The following is a 20,392-nucleotide window of genomic DNA, read 5'->3' as shown; positions in this document are numbered from 1 at the left end:
GATAGAATGTAGACCCTAAAATAGATGAAATGGGGATGATGGGACATGGAAGAATAAAGGAATGAAGTGGGTAGGGTAAGAAAGGCAGAAGGAGTATATGAATGGAAATCTTACACTAAAGACCTTTGAAGATGACATACAGGGAGCTACTACTATATAAGTGCCTGAAAGTATATACACATTCATAGATTAAAAAGTGTTCAGTAAACCACCCCAAATATTAAAGACTGCTGTCATTGCTCTTGTTTAATCTCTAGAACTTGGTGGCATGACCTTATTGATAGATGCACCATATACTTGAGTCAAAAAGATAAGGACAAATCAAGCTGGTATCAACCTGGAAGCATCATCTTACTGGCTAGCTTTCATTGGGATGGGAGGTTCTGGGCATATCATCAGGGAAGCAAAGCTGTCACCAGCCTACTCAGCTGTAAGCAATGTAAGCCACATAAAATTCAATAAGATATTAATGCAATGAGGTGGTATTTAGAAGGAGAAAATGGCTAGCAGAACAGGGAAGGGCAAATGTGATCATAGCATAGGAAAATCTGTATGGGCATCTCTCGATGAAACATAATTTTCAGTACCATTGATAGGTACTAATTTTAAAATGTATATCAAAAATACAAATATAAATAAAAAACAGTTTACTTTCCTTACACAGAGTTGCCTCACATTGAGAAAGTTTTGAAACATTCAAAACTTTGTGAGCAGTAACTTCAGATCTAGAAACTTTATCTACTGACTGGCTTGTACTATTCAGTAAATATTTCCCATGTGACATTTTCATTCTGTTCAGAAGATGGAAAATGCCTCTAATGTGAAAAGGACTGGAAGGGAACCGTGGGTGAGTCCAGCCACCCCCCTTGATTCTTTGCTTTCTCTGGGTATAGAAGAATCTGACGTAGTAACGGTTATAATTCATCACCACTGGACAGAGAAGCCTGGAATAAGAACCAAACCACAACAAAAAATAAATAAATAAATGCCAACATGGAAAAGACTCAGGCTGTGGGTGTGTCTAGTTGGGGTTATGGTGAACAAAGATAGTCTCAATCACTCCCGAAAGGGAGCTGAAGGGATTGTACAAACAGCACCAATATTTTATTTGCATATTTCTCTAAATATTTGAACTATTTGAACTTATTTTAAAGTTCATCAAATCAATTTGGTATGATTTAAAATGAAAGTCAAGGGCAAAGTTATATGACTAATGTAAATGTGAAAATATGTTGGTCATGGAGTAGAATCAGCGAGAGAAGAGAGCAGATACTGGGTGAGGTAGTGAAGCTGCCTAAGGATATTGATGAGGGGAAGTGATTAAACAAAGTTAATACTGTACTTATCAGTGGGATGGGAACCAAAACTAGAGATGTATTAATAGGATAGTTGGATTCAGAATAAGGCAATTTACACAAGACTCACATTCACGTAGTAAATAAAATAACTCAGTATTTCTAAACTATCAAGTCACCATTTAAACCAGTCAGTCTAGGGTTGTGTCTGGGTTCAAGACATTTTTTACCAACAAGGTTGAGTCAGTCACAGATTACCAGACAATGGAGGGAGAGACATCTGAGCATTTTCACAAATAAATATCAACCAAGCTAGGTGTTTTAATGTGGAAGTGTGTCTGGCTTCATGCTTGTGTGTGTCGACACTTATTGCCATCCAGAAAGGAACTCTTGCAGCCGATCAGAAGGAAGTGGGTGCAGCAGCAGATTGAACTAATCATTTACTAAATATACATAATGCATGCCAAGCATGGGTTATATCATAAAAAAAAAATCCACATCAACACTTTTAGTTTGGGTAGCTTCTCTTTGACCTGTGTTCTTAATATGGATGTAGTCTTAGAATAAAAGAACTACAGTATAGAAATATTAGCTCACAGACTGGAGAGATAGCATTCCCAGAACCTATACGGGTGGTCCATAACCCTCTATAGCTGCAGGGACTTCAACACCTTCTTCTGCCCTCCGAGGCATTGTATTTCCATGAACATAATACCTTGCAGAGAGACATAAATATAACTAAAAATAATAAAAGTAACTCTACAAACTTTTAGCCCATGTGCCCATAAGCCTAGATAAGGAATGATAGAGATAAAATCTGGAAAAAGGCAGTTTGGCTTCTGAGTTTATACTGTGAACCACTCCACTAGGTGGTGGGTTTTACTTGGCATTTCCTAGTGCCCGTTGTAGATAAGACACTGTCTGAGTAGCAGTAAACTAACTCTGTTCTCCTCCACTGAAGAACGGCTACAGAATGTGTTAGAAATTCCACATCATGATAGAAAAGAAGAACTGGCCAAAAATCTTGACCTGTGACCTGACAGCAAGATGCCCTTCAATACCATGCTATGTGCCCCAACGTATAAAACCCAGGGTGACCACATTCAGGTGGGGGCGTGCAGAGCCAAGCACAGAGCATGTGCTTTCTGCACCTTGGGAAAGTGGGTCAAGATATGTTCAATTTTAGTAGCTCCTTGCCACCTGTCAGTAAGTAACAGTTCTGCTTCATGAAACAGGTTGTGTATGAGTAAGTTCTGCCTTATTAGACTCAGAAAAATTGATAATCAGTGCATAGTGACAAGCCACTCAGCTTGCATAAACACTTATTGATGGAGGAGTGACAATAGTCAGTGAAACATGTCAAGACCCTCTACTCACAGAACCATATCCCACTGGGGTTAGATCGAAAGCCCAAAATGTAGACCCCGCAAGATGCCAAGGGTTTTGCTGTCTTTCTGTTATCATGTTTCCTTTCTTACAAAGTCAGCCAGATGAGGTATCAGATGCTAGTGCTGAGATAGTCCCCAAACATCTCAGCTCTAAGGCACATCAATGGTATGCTACCACACCTCTGCATCTGATATGGGCACAGTAGCTGACACTTCTCCATCCACCAGCAAGTATCCACCAGGTGCATGGTGAAATCTCAATAAACCCCTTGTGAAGCTCCCAGATCCCTTGGCAGGAAAGGCTTTTAGAGAGAATTGCAGTTACAGAGAGACAGGGAACCATGTCCTAAAACTGAATCTGTCAGTTTGCCACAACCATAGTTAAAATATATGTCTTTAATTTTGAAGAGAAGTTGAGAGTGTTTAAGGGGTTATGTGTACTGAAGTCCTCTTTCAAAAACACTTAACTGTCAATTAGTAGACTGTTAAACAATGCAAGTAAAAGAAGGGTCACTATTGCCTGGAAAAAGATCAAGAAGTAATTTCCTTGGGGACTCCAGAGTGACATATTAGAGACCCAGGGATGGGGTGAAACAATTTGTCAAAGCAGTCATTTTTCTTCAGCACCTGCTGCTTTGATGGACAGTTAGTCTTAATCTATATCAATAAATTCTTCCAGCCCTGGTGGTGAAATGTCTACGATGCTTCACTTAGGCACTGAATCGATGTGTCTAGGTCAACTTAGGTCATTCGTGACCCTAAGCCCAGAACAGATTTGCTCCAGAAATAAGTCATGAATATGTCACAAAGCACTTAACAGCTTCAGAACATGCAAACATAGGATGCCACTACACTAAGGGACTGTTATCCCCAGTGTTAGCTTTAGGGTTAACTGGGTTTAAACAGCCAATTTAACTGAAAAGCTAAACTCCAAAGACTCGGGTAGTTTGTACAATTTCATTCTCAAACTGGAGAAGAGCATTGTATGAGCCTCAGGATATAAGGCAAACTTACCCCCACCTGACTTTCATTTTCTCTATATAAAATGAAGGCATTGGCCAAGGCAGGATGACCCTTGTATGTGTCAGTGTATAAGAGGTAGACTGAGATAGGGCAGGTCCAAGGAAACTATGATTGTGCCAAGCTCAGTTTAACCCTTTAAACTAGACATAAACTTTTCTTTGTACCACTTCAGAATTCTAACCTAGGCTCAGATCTGACCCACTGAGAGAATACAGAGCCCCAATGTTGCTACATCCCTGACTAGTTACTACTTACCCCTTACTCATGCAGAAAAATATTCTGATTCCAGCATCTCAGGGAATGGGTGGAATGAAGTTGGATCCTGCTGGAGTTGATCTTCAGCTCACACATTATTAAGTGGTCATTTACCCTAGTCAAAGCCCAGCTAGAGTGTTTGAAATAGAAATTATTGCGTTCCTGGTCACTACCCTCTTTCCTTTGAAATGGCTCTTAACTGTCATCTCAAACACAGTGACTCCCCGGTCAGTGAAAACCTTTATTACTGCATTTTCCTCCTGGAAGCTTCCTGGACCCTGACACTGAACACATGCCAGACTGCAGACACCGTTAATCAAGCCTCATAGGCTGCTTGGCCTCTGTGCACAACAATTTTAGTTCTCTCAGAGACTTCTAATGATCCCCAAGTATTAAAATACCCCCAAACTTTTAACTAGGATAAAGCCTGATTTCTATGTAGCAGAGACTTTCCAAATGCCGAGGAATACATTACTGTATTTTAAGTGATTGCTCATATTTGGTAGTAATTAATATTTTGAATATTCTGGTACCTAACCTAGAATTTTTCATTTGCAGTGAGAAATGATTAAATTGACCTCGCCTAAAAGAAATGGTGAAGTCTGCCACTAAAGATTGCAAAGTTTTCTTAAATAATGAATGACTCAGTGCACAGTCTGCTAATTAACAAGGGAAAAATGTGCTGGTAGGTGATATACTCAATATTACCAAGTATGCACTGTTCTGAATTCTAGAAAGGAATAAAGTTCATTATCTTCTTTAGGAAAAAGGCAATTTCAGATCAGCATAGCGTCTTAAAGAAAACATACTGCATGTAAGGAGAAATCTTCCAGTTGTGGTTAGCCATGTTACTACCATATTTATAATTATATTACTAATTACAAAGTGGAATGTTGAACACATATACAGTTATCTTTTAAATCAAATTCAGCTAGAATCCCAACTGATTTGAATTAACTAAATAGTACAGTGCAAAGATTTGTGAGACTATCACATTTCTACTCTAACTGATGGATATTCTGCAAGATCTAATTGGCTTTATGCTTTTAGCCCACCAAATAGAAATTAAAATAAAACAGAAAAATATTAATCTGATAAATATACTGTATATCTCCAAGGTCACCTTCAGTCTATAGCCCCCTTTATTCATTTATCTAAAGAAAACTGTCATCATAACAGCTAATTGATACTCCTTTAAAAAATATATCTATTATTAGATGAAAAAAATCAAGACATTCTTTCAAAAGTCACAAAGCAGTCAATGTAATTTTGTCATGGCACAATTAAATGCACGTTATCATTAGGACAATGAGAAACATCTTAGGAATTGATCACTATATTTCCCCCCATCATTTTCAAGGCTAACATTGAAAACCAGATGCATTTCTTGGGATACTCTGAAACCTACATCGACTTAGCTTTTTTCCACATCACCTTCAAACAATTAATATACTCCATCTTTTGTTGAGCTTATGTAAAACATTCAACTGTGTGAATATCATCAACCTCCACAAAGAAGGTATACAGACAAGTTATACCCAAGCCAATCTTCCAAACCTGACACAGGCATCATGAGTCCCAAAGGAAATTTTGACTCAAGGACATAGAACTCCCTCATTGCTTGGGCTTTCCAAGAAGCAGCCATAACAGAACAGCAATGGCCCAAACTTAATTCAAAACTAATGAAAGAGCCTGCTTATGTAAAAATGCTGCTTCCTAAATGATTTTTGAGAAACAATATTGCGGCTGACATATCCATTTAGGGAATACACTGACTTGGCAGAAACTCATTCCACCTTCTGCTAAAATCAAACGGCCTCTTTTATACAGACCAAGGGAGTCAAATGGATGAAGGGTAAAGATAAATAATAGCACAGTTTTAGGCATGAAATTCTTTGCCTTTGAGAAACTGCATGAATTATTTCAGTTAACTTTCGCAACTGGGATTTGCAAAATAATATATTATTCTTTTAAGCTGGTAGACAGAAGAAAAGCAAACCTATCTTTTAGCACTTACAGTAAGCTTTAAGAACTAAATTGCATCTCATCCTGTTACACCTAATGAAGCTTAATTTCAGCCATATTGTGACTCTCTTGGCAAAGTACTGCGCAACTATAATTTGGCAGGAGGATGTGTGTATATACAGCAGATTTGATATCTAAAAAATAATTTCCGCAATTAGAAGTAATTATGTGAAATTTGGACACATGTCCAAAAGTTTCCAAATTTAATTCATTTAATTTAATCAATTAGAACATGCCTGTCATGGATACATTAGCTATTCTGAAGAGTAACTACACTGCAGACTAAAGAAATGATAAGGCAATAGTCAGAATAAAAACAAAGTTTGAATACAACTTTATAGAGCAATCGACAGCCAATAATCATGTGCTTAAAGAAGTATTGGAGCATGAAACACTCTGCATGTTATTTTATGTTCTCACTTTGGATCCCATTTTGAAATGTTCTTTCTGTTTGCTTTGTAGATGCTTGGCTAAGAGCTAAAGAGGGAACAAAGGAAGAATTAAGTAAAAGAAATGACCCAAGGATACTATTCTTTTTACTCTTTATAAAATTAAAACCATTATGGCTGAGAGAGAAGGCCCTGAGCAGATTTAGAGGAACGAGAATGTGTGCTGACAAAGAGGAGATTTAGGAAGGTCAGGAGGACAGATGAAAGAACAGAGTTAGGGAGGAGTCCGTGTTTGGCCAGCATGACTTGTAAGAGGGTTTGGTCTGAGGGTCTCCTCCTCTTCGGCACTTCATAACAAAGAATTTGCTGTCTGTGGAAATAAAGATAGAAACGAAACGGGAGCAAATCTTCCCTGATCACCTATTTAGGTTATTGATGCTAATATTTGCTAACGTGCACCAGTGATGTTCGCAGTGTCCAGTATGAGGCAGCAACCTCCATTCCAAACTCACCTTTAGTTTTCTTTTTTAATTTTAATGTTTTTTATCACCTTCCATTTTACCCTGAAAATTGTAATATATTCAGATAGATTTCAAAATATTTTTGAATTTTTTTTCAATTTATGTTTATGGGTGTTTTGTCTGCATGCATACCCTATTCCCTAGAAGACAGAAGATACAGGTGATTGTGAGCTGTCATGAGGGTGTTGAAATTGAACCCAGATGTTTTCCCAAAGTAACAAATGCTCTTAACTTCTGAAGCATCTCTGACCTTCTTAGTCTTGCCTTTAATCACTGAATGCAGTTGAGAGGAATATGAATAATCAAGACCGCCTGAGATGCCAGAGCTGAGGTGTCACAGCTTCACATGTGTGATGTGAGGAGCTCAACTCCATTCTTCCTAAATCTGTAAAACATTGGGTTTTGCTATGACTTTGTGTTTGTAACAAAAATTAGGATGGAGAAAAACCTGCCATTATAAGAATAATTAGGAGGAAAAGAAAACATTATAGCTATTTAAAAATAAAATGTCAAGATAAAACCTACAGAAGAGTGAGGGAAAATATATCAAGAGCAGCCACTGCCAACTTGAACATTGACCGACATAAGGCTGTCCCAGTATACAAGTAGATATGGATGGAAGATGGGCTCAAGAAGTCTTCCCTGTGCTAAACTATTAGCCACTTGAAGATTCTGCCAAGAGGTTGTCTTGATCCTCAGTTGTATACACAGCAGTGAGCCCAATGCTGTATTACAGAAATGGCCCTGGTTAAACTCAATGGGTTCAACAAAACAAAGGGGTATGAATTATGATCAAGGACATATTAAGGAGAAGAGGGTTTGGCAGGGGTAGGATTGATGAAAGAGAGGCTGGAAAATTAAAATAGACAATAGGCATGAATGAAGTCATAAAAGATCAAATGTAGTTGATAAAAACTGTCAACTGTAAAGGTGAAATATCAGGGAAAGGAGGAGTTGGGTTGGGATTTCTGTGGTGATCACTAAAGGTCCCTGTGACTAGTATTAAAGGCTGAAGAGACAGTAAATAAATGGTTCATGTGGTTATTTTAATTTTCATGTTAATGTTAGTCCCTTCCTAAAGATATATGCACACACCATCTCCTGAACACCTTTCTGTCTCTCTTAATAACAGTGCAGTATCTTAAAGCTGGGGAAAGGTGGGGCCAAAGTCACCTCTCACTTGGTGCTAACTTGACCATTCTTACAAACTATTTCTCTTCATCAGCTGATAAAGGGCAAAGATACTGACATGCCATTAAAGCCAATGTACTGGAAGGAAGCAAGAGTTCTGAGAATACAAAACCATTGTTGAGATGAGGAACTGTGAGGAAATGGAAGAGAATGGATGCCATTGAGAAGAGGAAGCAAATTGGTTGATGGTTTTATAACTTGTCACAGAATGTCTTGAAGCCAATGTGGGAGGATCAGGCAAGACAGCCCCTCATTTCTCCTAACTCAGAATTTGGCTTCCTAAGAATAACAAGAACTAGCCTTTGAAATACCACAGTCCTGTGGGAAACTAGCCTCAACCTGCAGTGCTGACAGCCCCTTCAAAGGGAGAACAGAATGTGTGTGCCATGATTATTTTAGACACTCTAGAAAGAACTATGTATCTTTAAAGTAAATCACACAGTCTCTTGCTTTTAACAGAAAGGAAAATGAAGGCTTTGCTGGATGCTGTGTTCTTGTTAGTGCATGCTACTTAAAATTTGCAAATCACTTTACACTGAACAAGTTACTTCAACTTCAAAGGACGGCTCTGAGAATCAAGGAAAGGGACAGGAATGAAGCCATGCCAAACAACTTAACAATTCAGAGTGGCTCATTCTTTTGAATGAAGAAATATATGACTGCATTTTTTTAAAAAATCAAAACCATTTGTAATTTGTCTGTGTATTATAAATGCAAACCCTTGCATTTCAAAACTGCCCACCCCTGATTTACTGCACATCTCACTCTTATAATCTATTACTCTCAGGCCCAAATTGTAATTTAGTAGCTCATCTCCAGTGGGGTCCAATAGACTCAGCCTTGAGACAGAACTGGGGCCAAAGTATTTGGGAGAACAATAAAAATTACTAAATGTTGAAAATTAGCAGGCTGAAAAATGAACCTTCAGAATAATGTATAGGCAATAATTTTAAGAATAAAATTACAAAATACTCTCACTAAAGACCCATCAAGCAGGGAGTCTGTTGCTATCTGTGTGAAGCAAAGATAACTCTTACCATTAAACCTCAATAGAATAACCAACTTGGCCTACACAGTGTCTGTGTCCTGATTATTTCTTCTCTTAGGAGTCCTTGTGAGAATCTTTTCCTTAATTGTCTCCTCCTTCCTCCTTCTTTAAACAATTCAGCTCTTCTTAGGGTATCTGGATTATTTAATGTATATTTGTGTTTTAAGAAGAAAATCAAAAGATCTTATTTTATTATTGTGTCTTCTTGGGGTATAATGCACACACCTCAAGGACCGTATGGATTGAAACATTTAAATCAATTTCTAAGCTATACAATCCACATGAAGAATCCTGGTGAATACATCAACCAAACCTATAACTTAACTCCTATGGTAAAACCTCTCATTTCTAATAGAAAACTTAATTGTAAATGTTTCATCTGAGATTCTATAATTTGTATATGATGAAGACATGACAAGAATCAAAACAGTATGACTTCAGCTTTTCCTCTTCCTTGTGGGTACTATGTGAGTTTTCATGTGCAAGATCAGTAGGTTCCTTACACGTCTTCCTGCCTGCAGACTGAAGTGACCATATACATTACTCCATTTTCTGAGGGAGCTTGAGTGAAAATATTTATGCTGATGCTTTCATTATAGTAAAGATAGAGCATTCAACAAGATATTTCAGCAAAATACTGAAGACTATAAAAAATAAGGACAGTGAATGATATACTATAGAATTTCATGAATTTTAAAAATGCCCGCTTATATATCAGTAATGTTATAAAAGGCTTAGAAGTTGTATAGTCTTCAATTTTTTACATATACATAAGTAGTCTGAGAGAAATGGTCATAAAATGACTATTTGCATATCCTAAAATACATGTCATTTTTGAAACCTTAATTTTATATAGAAAGCATAACAAATAGAAAAACAATAATAAATTTGTAATTTAAAATAAGCTTATATAATTTCATATTAAAAGCATCATATATACATATATAATTAGAAGTTTTTAAATATAAATTAACATCAAAATTTGAAAGGATTATTATCTATGTTTATAAAGGTAGGTGTATTGATCTTCCTAAAATACAAATTTTTCTGCAAAATAAAAATAAAATACAGTAATCATTTTAAAATAATTTATGGATTAAAGATGGAGTTATCAAAAATAAATAAATAATACATAAGGTAGAGTTGTTCAAAGCAATGGAGTTCAGTGAGAAGACACATTTTTTTTCATGGCTAATCTTGTAATAGGGAGAACCCATGGGGCAGCTCAAGATATTACAGAAAAGAAGAATAGAGGTAATGATCCTTTTTGGAGCTCCTTATAGAGGACACAGTCAATGATGAACCACCTCATCTGAGAGCCAGGGACAACGCATCCCTAGTTAACCCAAGAGAATACAGAGCATAGCTGTCCCTACAACCTCATGAGTTTATCTCCTCTGAAAACAAGCTACAGCCATATCTAGCCACTAGACAAAAGCCACCATTAGTTTCATTGCATGCTACCATCTAGAGTTAGTCTCTTTTTATATCTGAAATACATAAAATTAAGACTTGATATCAATTGTTACATTGTAAGAGATTGAGACCTACTTTATAATGCTCTTGTAGACTGACCCTTGCCGGCCGTAATGAATCTTAATGTCTAAAGAGTAACAGGTAGGACTGCTAAGAGAACTCATTAAAGCAACTGCCTTGGGCGGTTGGGGACTTGAAATTGATCCTCAGAACCCATGGGTGTGCACACAAAAGCATTGAGGGTTAAATGAGAGGCAGACAGAGCAGGGTCTATGAGCTCACTGTTCTGCTGGCCTTGCCTTCATGCTGAAGTTCTCACCTCTAACAGACTGTCTGAAAAGCAACAACAACAACAAAGACCCCACAATGACAAAAATGAAGGGAGAAAGAAAGAAGAAAGGAAAATGAAAGGCACCTCAGTAGCAACACCCAAGTGTGCAAACACACACACACACACACACAAATAAATAAACAAGCACATAAGGAAATAAATAAATAAAGAATAACAAGCAATGTTTAAATAAAACTGTTTCCTCCATAGAACATCTTGTTTCTTCACAGGTATGCTCTCTCCAGAAGTCTAGAAAGGAGGAGAATAACATGGTTTCTTATACAGTATCTCATCTCTACAAAGAAAAACAAAACAGAACAAAATGTGATTTCTAGGGAATGTCTTCTGACTCATCAACAATGGTTTAATCAACCTATAATTCCATCCAAAGGCCATCATATTTATTCACCTTGATGTCCATGAAACGTGCATTAAAAAATAACATTACAACTCTGCCATTTCCTAAGACCTCCCACATTCCCCATCTATTTGCTACATATTTTATCTTCCAGATAGTGGAATTTTCGTCCAAGAAGCATTTAATTTTCCTTCAATTAAGTTTTAAAAACTCTATTATTAACACTGCTCTTACCAGACATTCAGTATTATAAGGTTCTCAGTTTGCCAAGTGCGTATGACCAAGAAAATAAATGAGACTTCTAAAAATGAGCAGTTAGAAATAAACATTTTCCACGACGCAAAGTTATGTGTGCCATGAAGACATTAAACAAGAGGAGCACACAAATTGAATTTGAACCCTGTTGCCCCATACAGAAGAACGGATATTTGCTGTGCCCTGTTCATCCTATAAACTTAAACCAGCCTAGTTCTTACAAGCACACAGTGAGCATTTACAAGTTATCAATATAAGTCGACTAAATATTTACAATTCTAATGCAGATATCGTGTTTTAAAAGGTGCCATTTAACAGCAAAGATTTGATACACATTTGAGTTAAAACGTTGGGCTGAGTTGTAGATCGGCTGGTGGAAGGCTTATATATCCTGCAGTCCTGCATTCCATCGCCCATACAGCATAACCTCAGCACAGTGATAACCACTTGGGACATGAGCATTAGAACGTTAAGGTCATCACCAGCTACATAAGGAGTTCAAGACCAGTGTGAGACTTAGGAGACCCTGTCAGAGAATGAAAGAATGAGGGAGGGAGGAAAAAGGGAGGGAATGAAGGAGGAAGAAAAGAACAAAGTGATACAGAGAGAAATGACCATGAAGATGACTGAAAATTTTATCCCACACTGCTACACATATGCTAATGTAATTTAAATCCACAATGTTTCATCTCATGAAGGGACAAATATGAAATGAGGTTCAGCTCATCGTCCTCTTGCCAAGACAATGCCTCAATTTAGATACATTAGAATATCTATTTCTGATACTTGTACCCAAAAAGTGCCTTTCCAAAAGTCAACTAAGACTCATTCATACACTCATGCAACTCACTCACATACAGATCCTGGGATCAGGCAAATTGAAACATTCATCTGAAATTCAAAGGCATGCTTATTGTTTAATGTTCCTATGAATTATCTTAAAAGTAGGAAAAACTTTGAAAAAAAAATCCCAGAAATAGGCAGAGGAATTACAGGTAAAAATAAAGGCCATGAGATTGTCCACCAATAAGAGCCCACTAGCAGAAAAAAAAATAACAAATCAGAGACAATCTACAAAGCAAGATATTAATAATAATGTATAGCATCACTAGGGTTTGGTTATAAGGAACCATTAAGGTCCGAATCTAACATACATTTGTCAATAATGCTGAAGTAAAAAACTGTATATAAAAAGCCTGCATTCAACACTTAACTCTCTTGCATACCCTGAGAGACAGGCAGGGTTCTTTCAAAAGAAATTTGTTGTACATAAAATAAACTGTCTTGGAGGGAGAAACCATCTCTTTAACTCAGGCCACTGTCACATATGGAGTTGTGTCATTAAAACTGAAATGAAAGTACTGAGCCCTCCACTGCCACCCCTCACTATGCTGGTGCCAGGATACCTTGCCCGCTCTTCATCCTGGTGCAGCTGCTTAAGCTACAGAAGGCATCTGCTGGAGCAGCTTTTTCCTAGGCAGTACAAACATCCCAGAGTGGAGACTGTCTTGTACTGCTTCCTGGTGGTTTTACAATCTGACTGGAGGAATTAAAATTTGCACATGAAAATTGGGGTCTGTTCCAGAACCAGAACGCAGTTAAGCCCATCTAGGAGCAGCAGCAATTGTATATAAGGTAGATTTTGTTCACAGATGGGAACATTGGCAGCCAGAGAGCAGCTGAAACATCTTAAAATACTTGGGCAAAATTGTGAAGCTGCTTCCAACCCCACCACTCTTTTAGTTACTGGAAGGTAAGTTGTGCACATGTGTGTGCATGCACATATGTGTAAGAGAGACATAGAGACAGAGACAGAGAGAGAGATTGGGTGGCATCTCAGATATCACCTTTGATTGACACAAGTCTTTCCGTTGTCAATTTTTGAGCATATACCTAAAGGAGTCAACTTCCAAATTCTGGCTTTTATCATCCTGTAGACATGGTCAGATTAAATACACCCAAATCACATGCCTAGTTTTACCCTTTAAAACATTTCCTGTTTTTGAGATTATGAAGAAATTACATTATTTCTCCCTTCCCTTTCCTCTCTCCAAACTCTTAAAAATATGTAACATTCCATCATCTTGCTTTCTTTTAAACTCAGTCTTGTTTTATCAATTGTTTGTACACAAACACACACACACACACACACACACACACACACACACACACACACACACACTCCTATTGCATAAAATCAAGCTGTTCAGTGATCTCTTTCACATTACTTGTAAGTATATGCTTTCAGGGCTGGACTTTTGTTATTGGATAACCAAATGTTGTGCTCTTTGTTGAGGAAAATTATTTTTCCCATTCTCAGCTTTCTTTGTTTGTCTGTAATTCTTTGTGTAAGGAAGAGGTGACGGCTTCTCCCGTCCAAAATAGCATGTGCATTATTGTGTTTGTTTAGCTCATTGCCATGACTGTATGGGTGTAGTTTCTAATATTCCTATGATACTTGACCTTATAGAAAACTTTTATTCCTCTGGCTCTTACAATCCTTGAGCCCTAGAAGCAGAAATTTGTTTATAGATTTATTACTTGGGAATAAGCTCTACAACGAAGTCTTTTTGAATGCTTGTGGCTTTCTGTAGCGGTCTCCTTTTATCTGTTCCAAAAAGAAGCTTCTTTGATTAGAGCTGAGAACTACATTTATCCATGGGCCTAAGGACAAGATTTAGAATGCAGCCAGGAATTATGCTGGTGTAGTGGAGTGGCTGTTGTCTCTTTTCCTCCAAGATTCAGGGCTGCACTAGTTCTGACAAGTTGGCTCGGTTTGCTGCACCAGGCATGCTTTCTCTCTTCTTAAATGGTCCTTAAGTCCAATTAGAGAGCTGTTGTTTGTTACCATTAAAGTGTATGTAGTCCTATTATAATCTCAGGCTTAACTTATCATTGTAGTTCATAGGCATCCTAACTGGGCAGGACTGTTGCTTGCCTCCTTTGCAAGCATGAATGATGACTTCTAATACCATAAAATCCAGTCCTCAGGTCAGCTCCAGCTCTGGGGCCTTTGGGCAGTGTGTCTGCCATGCATGGTATCTTTAACAATAGGGTTTTACCTTCTAGCTCTTGGAGACAACGAAAGGCAATAGCAGTAGTCTCACCAACAAGTCAAAATAAGGATTGTCATGCCTGGCTTTCGGGGTTTTGTGAGATAATTTTTGGCTCATGGACGGAGTATTGTGAACCCAGGTGGACATTATTTATTTAAACTATATACACATATATTTATATACCAATTTATGTGTAATATTGGTCTTTTTGATAGATAGCTAATAGTATGATTCAATATGATTTTTCAATATCCTTACTTCTTTTTATCCTCCTTCTTCCTTCTTTTTCATTTATATGCCCCCTCCCCTCTAATTAGAGTGCCTCATTTTCTCATTTCAACTCTCAGATGATGTGTTCCCTGCTATTCCCCTCTCTAATGCTTTCCACCAACCCTGGCAATGAGGTATATATTTAACTTCCCTTTTTTATAAAGTTACTCCAGGATATGACTTAAAGCTGCTGATTTGGAGACAGAAGCTTCTTGAGGAAAATCATGCCATGTTTATCTTCCAGGGTCTAGTTTACCTCACTCAATGTGATCTGTATTCCTTCTATCCATGGACCTACAAAGTTCATGATTTCCTCCCATTTTACATTATTGTATAAACCGCTTTTTCATTATCCATTTGTTGACTGAAGGACACTAAGGTTGTTTGCATTTACTACCTTTTATAAATAGAGAACAGGAATAAGTATGGTTGATGGAGTATCTAAGTAGGATGCTGGGTCTTGTAATCTTATGACAAAGAGTTAGTTATGGAGCTATGCCAATGACCTATTTGAAAATTCTTCACACTGCAGGGTGGCTCTACCAGTTTTCAATCCTATCACCAGTGAATGAAGCTTCCCCTTTTCCACACATCACTTCCATCATTTGCCATCAATTGCTTTGTTGATATTTGCCACTCTGACTAGGGTAAGATAAGATCTCAAAGTTGTCTTGATATTCACTCCACTAATGGTTAAAGACAATAAATATATTTTAGATATTTCTTAGCAATTCTTTTCATATTTTTCTAACACTTTATTTTTAAATGTGTGAGGGGGGATAGGGGTATTGTGCTTATATGTGTGCAGTATGAACCTGAATGTCTCACAGCATCTCCATGGAGTCAGAGCCCCTGGAGGTCGAGGCACAGGCGGTAGTGAGCTATCTGACATAGGTACTGGCTATAGAGCTGAGGTATCTGCAAGAGCAGTATAAGCTCTTGTCTACTGAGCTATCTCTCTGACACATACAGTTTGTAAGTCTTTGGAAAGTCAGGTCAGAAAAGGCTGAGAGCATTTCCTCTAAAGTCAAGAATTAGACAATAAACAGGATTAGACAGTGTAAAACTCTGTCTGCTTTTTTAGGATTCAATGTTGTAATTTTTGGGTGGAGGAATAAATCGAGGAAAAAACAACATACAAATGGGAAGGAGAAAAGTCAAAGTACCCTTATTTTCAGAAGATATGATAAGAAGACCCTATAGAGTCTAAGGATTTCACTGAGAAACTCTTATTTCAAATAAACACTTTCAGAAGAGTACAAAGCCACAAAATCCACTTGCAAAACTAATGAGCATGCTGAGAAAGAAATCAAGGAGGCAATCTGATTCAAAATAGCCTTAAAAATATCTAGAAATAAAGCTAACCAGGAAAGGAACAAAAAAACCTTCTATAATGAAAACTATAAAGCACTGAAGAAAGAAATTGGAAAAGACACTAGAAAATGGAAAAATGCCTCTCATGTTCATGGGGTGTTATTGTAAAAATAACCAAAAGCAACCTATAGATGCAATACAATTCTTACCAAAATTACAAGGAAATTCTTAACAGAGCATATGTTTCTAGGAATTTATTGTGAAAATTTACTAGAACCATAATCATGCATAAAACTGTGTCCCAATATGTGCTTTCCTGTGTGTGTCTGTGCATGTATGTGCATTTGTTCCTTTGTGTGTGCATGTGTGTATGTGTGTGTGCATGTGCAGGTATGTATTCTGTGAGTTCATGTACATGTATGCATGTGTTTTGTGCCTGTGTGAGCATGTGCATGTAATGCATATGCATGTATCTGTGTGTATATCTCTGTGTGTCTGTGTGTGTATGCATATGGAACAGTATGTAAATATGAGTTTGTGCATACCTATGTATATCTGCATGTGTGGGTGTGTATATGCATGTGAGCATATGTAGGTATATATACATATATATACATATATATATATATATATATATATATATATATATATATATATATATATATATGTCAATGTGTACACGTGTTTGTATTTGTGTGTGTGTATGTGAACTTCTGGGAATTTTAGTTCCTGTACATACTTGGTAGATCAGCACTACAACCAAACCCAGAAATATCATACTACCTGGTTTCCTGTATTGCTCATCATACTGGCATCCAAACATCACTGGTGCCTGGCAACTTATAATTTATTTATCTCAATTTTATCTGATTGAATTTATTACTAATATATTTCTTTATATGTCCTTTCTTCTCTGCCCTCGGGGTTTATTCTCACACTGTCAGGCCATTGTTTCACCTCAGGGAAAGGCTTAAAGAAATCTGACATCTCTTTTATCTACTAACTCCCAAGCCCTCCAGGGGCCAGCACATCCTTGTCTCATCTTGCTGTGGCCACAGGATAACACTCAGGCTCTCTCTGACCCATCTCAGCTTCCCACCTTTCCATGTGAGAATCTCTCTGTTGCTCTGGTGACCTTCCAAGCACACTGGTGCCAAAAGACTTTGCACGTGGCTTCTCTTCTGCTTGGATTGCTCTTCCCAGAGAGTGTCACTGTCCATCTTTTTAGCAGAGCTCTCTGCACAAATGTCACCATTGAAGAAAACATTTCTAACCCCCTCACTAAAAGTACTTACAACCTTTCACATCTCCTTACTGCTATCTCTTCTCTGAGCCTGCTTTATTTTTCCTCATAACACCCATGAGCTTTTTGTGTTTATTTTTCTTTATCTATTTTCCCTCTTCTATTATCAGAATGTAAGCAAAAGGCAGTAAAGCCATAAATCTCCAGCTTTTCTGTAGTACTATTAGTGTTTTAAAAAGTTTCTGCATACAATGGGGGCTTAATAGCCTGCCTATATTGTCATTAATGACCTCTGATATACATTATAAAAATATGACTCAGCAAGTTGGCAGTGCTTTTATGAGGCTGTGTAATGCAGGCAAGAAAGTTAAAAAATTGAAACAAGCAGTTTTTGCTTACTGCTACAAACTTAAATAGTAAATTTCTGGTATAAGTTTTGATAATACCAACGAAAATTTGAACATTCAAACAACAGTTGTACTCCAAGGAATCATGGTAAGCTATTTACATTTGAATAAATCAGAAAAGGATATTTTCCTCACTTTTGAGGCAGGTTTAATATTCTATAAATTATCTGTATCAAGAAAAGTAATTTTAAACATTCTTCTAAATGACAATAATAATATTAATATAAGCAATCTATATACTGAGCATTAAGATACTTTTATGCTAAGGAATAGACTTATGAACCATCAGAAAAAAATCAAAAGGCAAAGAAAAGTTCTAGAGAAACATATAGGTATTTCTTGATTAGTTCCTGAAACATTCATCATATATCAAAGTCCAGGGAGGATCAAGTTCTGTATAAAATGTGGTATGTTTTTATATAAATCCTAGGCATCGGTCCATTACACACTAAATCTTCCCTAGATGACTCATGACACTTAATACAGGATGAATGCCAAGTAAATAGTTCCTATGCTCACTTGTCTAGGAATGACAAGCAAACACTCTGTATATGTGTAGTAAGATGTCACTGTTCTTCTCTGTTCTCAGTGAATGCACATGAATAGAATGAGAGTTATAAAGAATCAGCTACTGACAGGCTATGCCCTACCCTGTGTGTATGTGATATGTTAAATTAGATCAAAATTGTATAATGTAGTTCGTTTATAGCTCTAAGAACCATTTAGAAAAATATTAACAAGAATGTAGTCTTCCTGAGTTTCTAGAAATTATCTTTGACAGACAATGTCATAAGATATTTGTCATAATATATTTCCCTTTTGCTAAAGGCATTTGCCTTTGCAGACAATTTTCCCCAATAAAAAAGAAATGCATTGCTCATGGTGGGATCTCAGAGGGAGCTCTCTTCTCAACATGGTTTCTAAGAGCATCACACGGTGACCATGTAGCCAGTGCCACCAATACCACCATCAAAGGGCAGTGTGAAGGATATTTAACACTTCAGCCATCTAAGCTCCCTGTATGCTGATGGGAAAATGCCTGAAGGGGCTGGTGTGGAAAGTTAAGGTTTCCATACTTAGCATTCCATAGACAAGAAGAGGGTCCTTCACTTGTTTAATGCAGGCACCATGTAGCTGTGTTAATTGGGAACAAGTCTTGGCTGCCATTGAAGCAGCAGAGCTCATGGCCCTCAGTCAGCACTGCTTAGGGAATGGCACTTCCATCACACTGGCTCCATACTAAAATCAAAACTGCCTCCTAAGTGCACCCCTTTGATCCAAAACAGCAGATCTTCTCATTACTTAGTTTCTTCAGCCATGAAATTTATCATCAAAAGAGTTTCTCAGATGTTCTTCTGGGAGAATGAGAATGATTAAGTGTGTTCTAGTTAACCTGACCAGGAAATAACTCCACGCACACACCCGGCTGGCCATCAATCAACATAGCCACTTGGTAGAGGCTATACATTCACACAGCAGTTAACACTCAACGGATTGCTGCAGAGCAGAGCTCCAGCTGAAAGGGAAAAAAAATGCAAGGAAAATACCGCTATGCATTTGCGTGATGGAACAGATGGAGGGCATAATGTTGAATGACAGGATGGGAAAATGGAAAAAAAAAAAAAAAAAAAAAACACAAAGTTGTGCTCATCACAGCACAGGAGTAAATAGTTGGGAGTAGCACAGGAAATGGTGCAGTCACAACACTACATTTAATAAAACTGTATAGTTAGTGGGTAGGAAAGTGAGAACAGGACAAATATCAGAATTTGTCTGGCAGGGAAGCTCAACTTTAGCCTTATATTCAAATATGCTGAACTGTGCTCAACACCAATCAATTTGAAATTACGAAGACCCCCTGAAGCCATTGCACACCTGCATAGCCTTCAGAATAGAGTGGTTTCACATACATGCATTTTGCCACTATTGTTAAATTTTCTGGGGTCCCAGCATTTCTAAATTTGGTGTAATCTCTATGAGATAGGGGTTCAATGGTACAAAAGAGGTTTTATACAAAGCCTAGTTAAAAGCCTTTAAGACTATCAGTCATTGGAAGACACAAAACATATAGGAGATGCCAATACATAAATACCAATAAAAGCAGGAAGCGAAAATTTTACCAACACCCAATGTTGGTTGGTTTATAAAACAACCAGAATAGCATATTTCCATACAGCTGGCTAGTGTGTAAAATAGTCCAATCTACATGGAGATTTTTATAAGCTATATCCACACAATTATTCATTAATTTTATTCTGTTATTCACCCAAGAGAAATGAAAGCATTTTTTTTATCTAAAATAATCCACATTGTAGAATTCCATAGTGGCTTTATATTTTATAAATAATGGTTTTAAAAAGAGAAGAAGACAAGAGCCCTACCTAACCCTGGCATCCAATACGCAGCCAAATGATAAATCACTGCTGTTTATTCAATTACTCAACCTTGGAAAAATGGATAAAAGATAACACAAAATAGCACACAGTATGTGATGCTGTTTATATAAAACCATAGGATAGGTTCAACTAAGTTGCCTGCTTCTTTAAT

The 20,392-nt window shown here is 37.3% G+C and overlaps 1 protein-coding gene across 1 annotated transcript in view; it reads right to left on the bottom strand.

The window, feature by feature from the left end:
* Nucleotides 1-20,392, bottom strand: part of THSD7B (thrombospondin type 1 domain containing 7B) — a gene marked incomplete at both ends in the record, with an annotated part of 731,038 nt that overhangs the window by 489,000 nt on the left and 221,646 nt on the right. The window lies entirely within an intron of this gene.

Source organism: Micromys minutus (genome assembly GCF_963924665.1).
Source record: "Micromys minutus genome assembly, chromosome: 6".
Lineage (NCBI taxonomy): Eukaryota > Metazoa > Chordata > Mammalia > Rodentia > Muridae > Micromys > Micromys minutus.
This window is presented reverse-complemented; position numbering and strand designations above follow the sequence as displayed.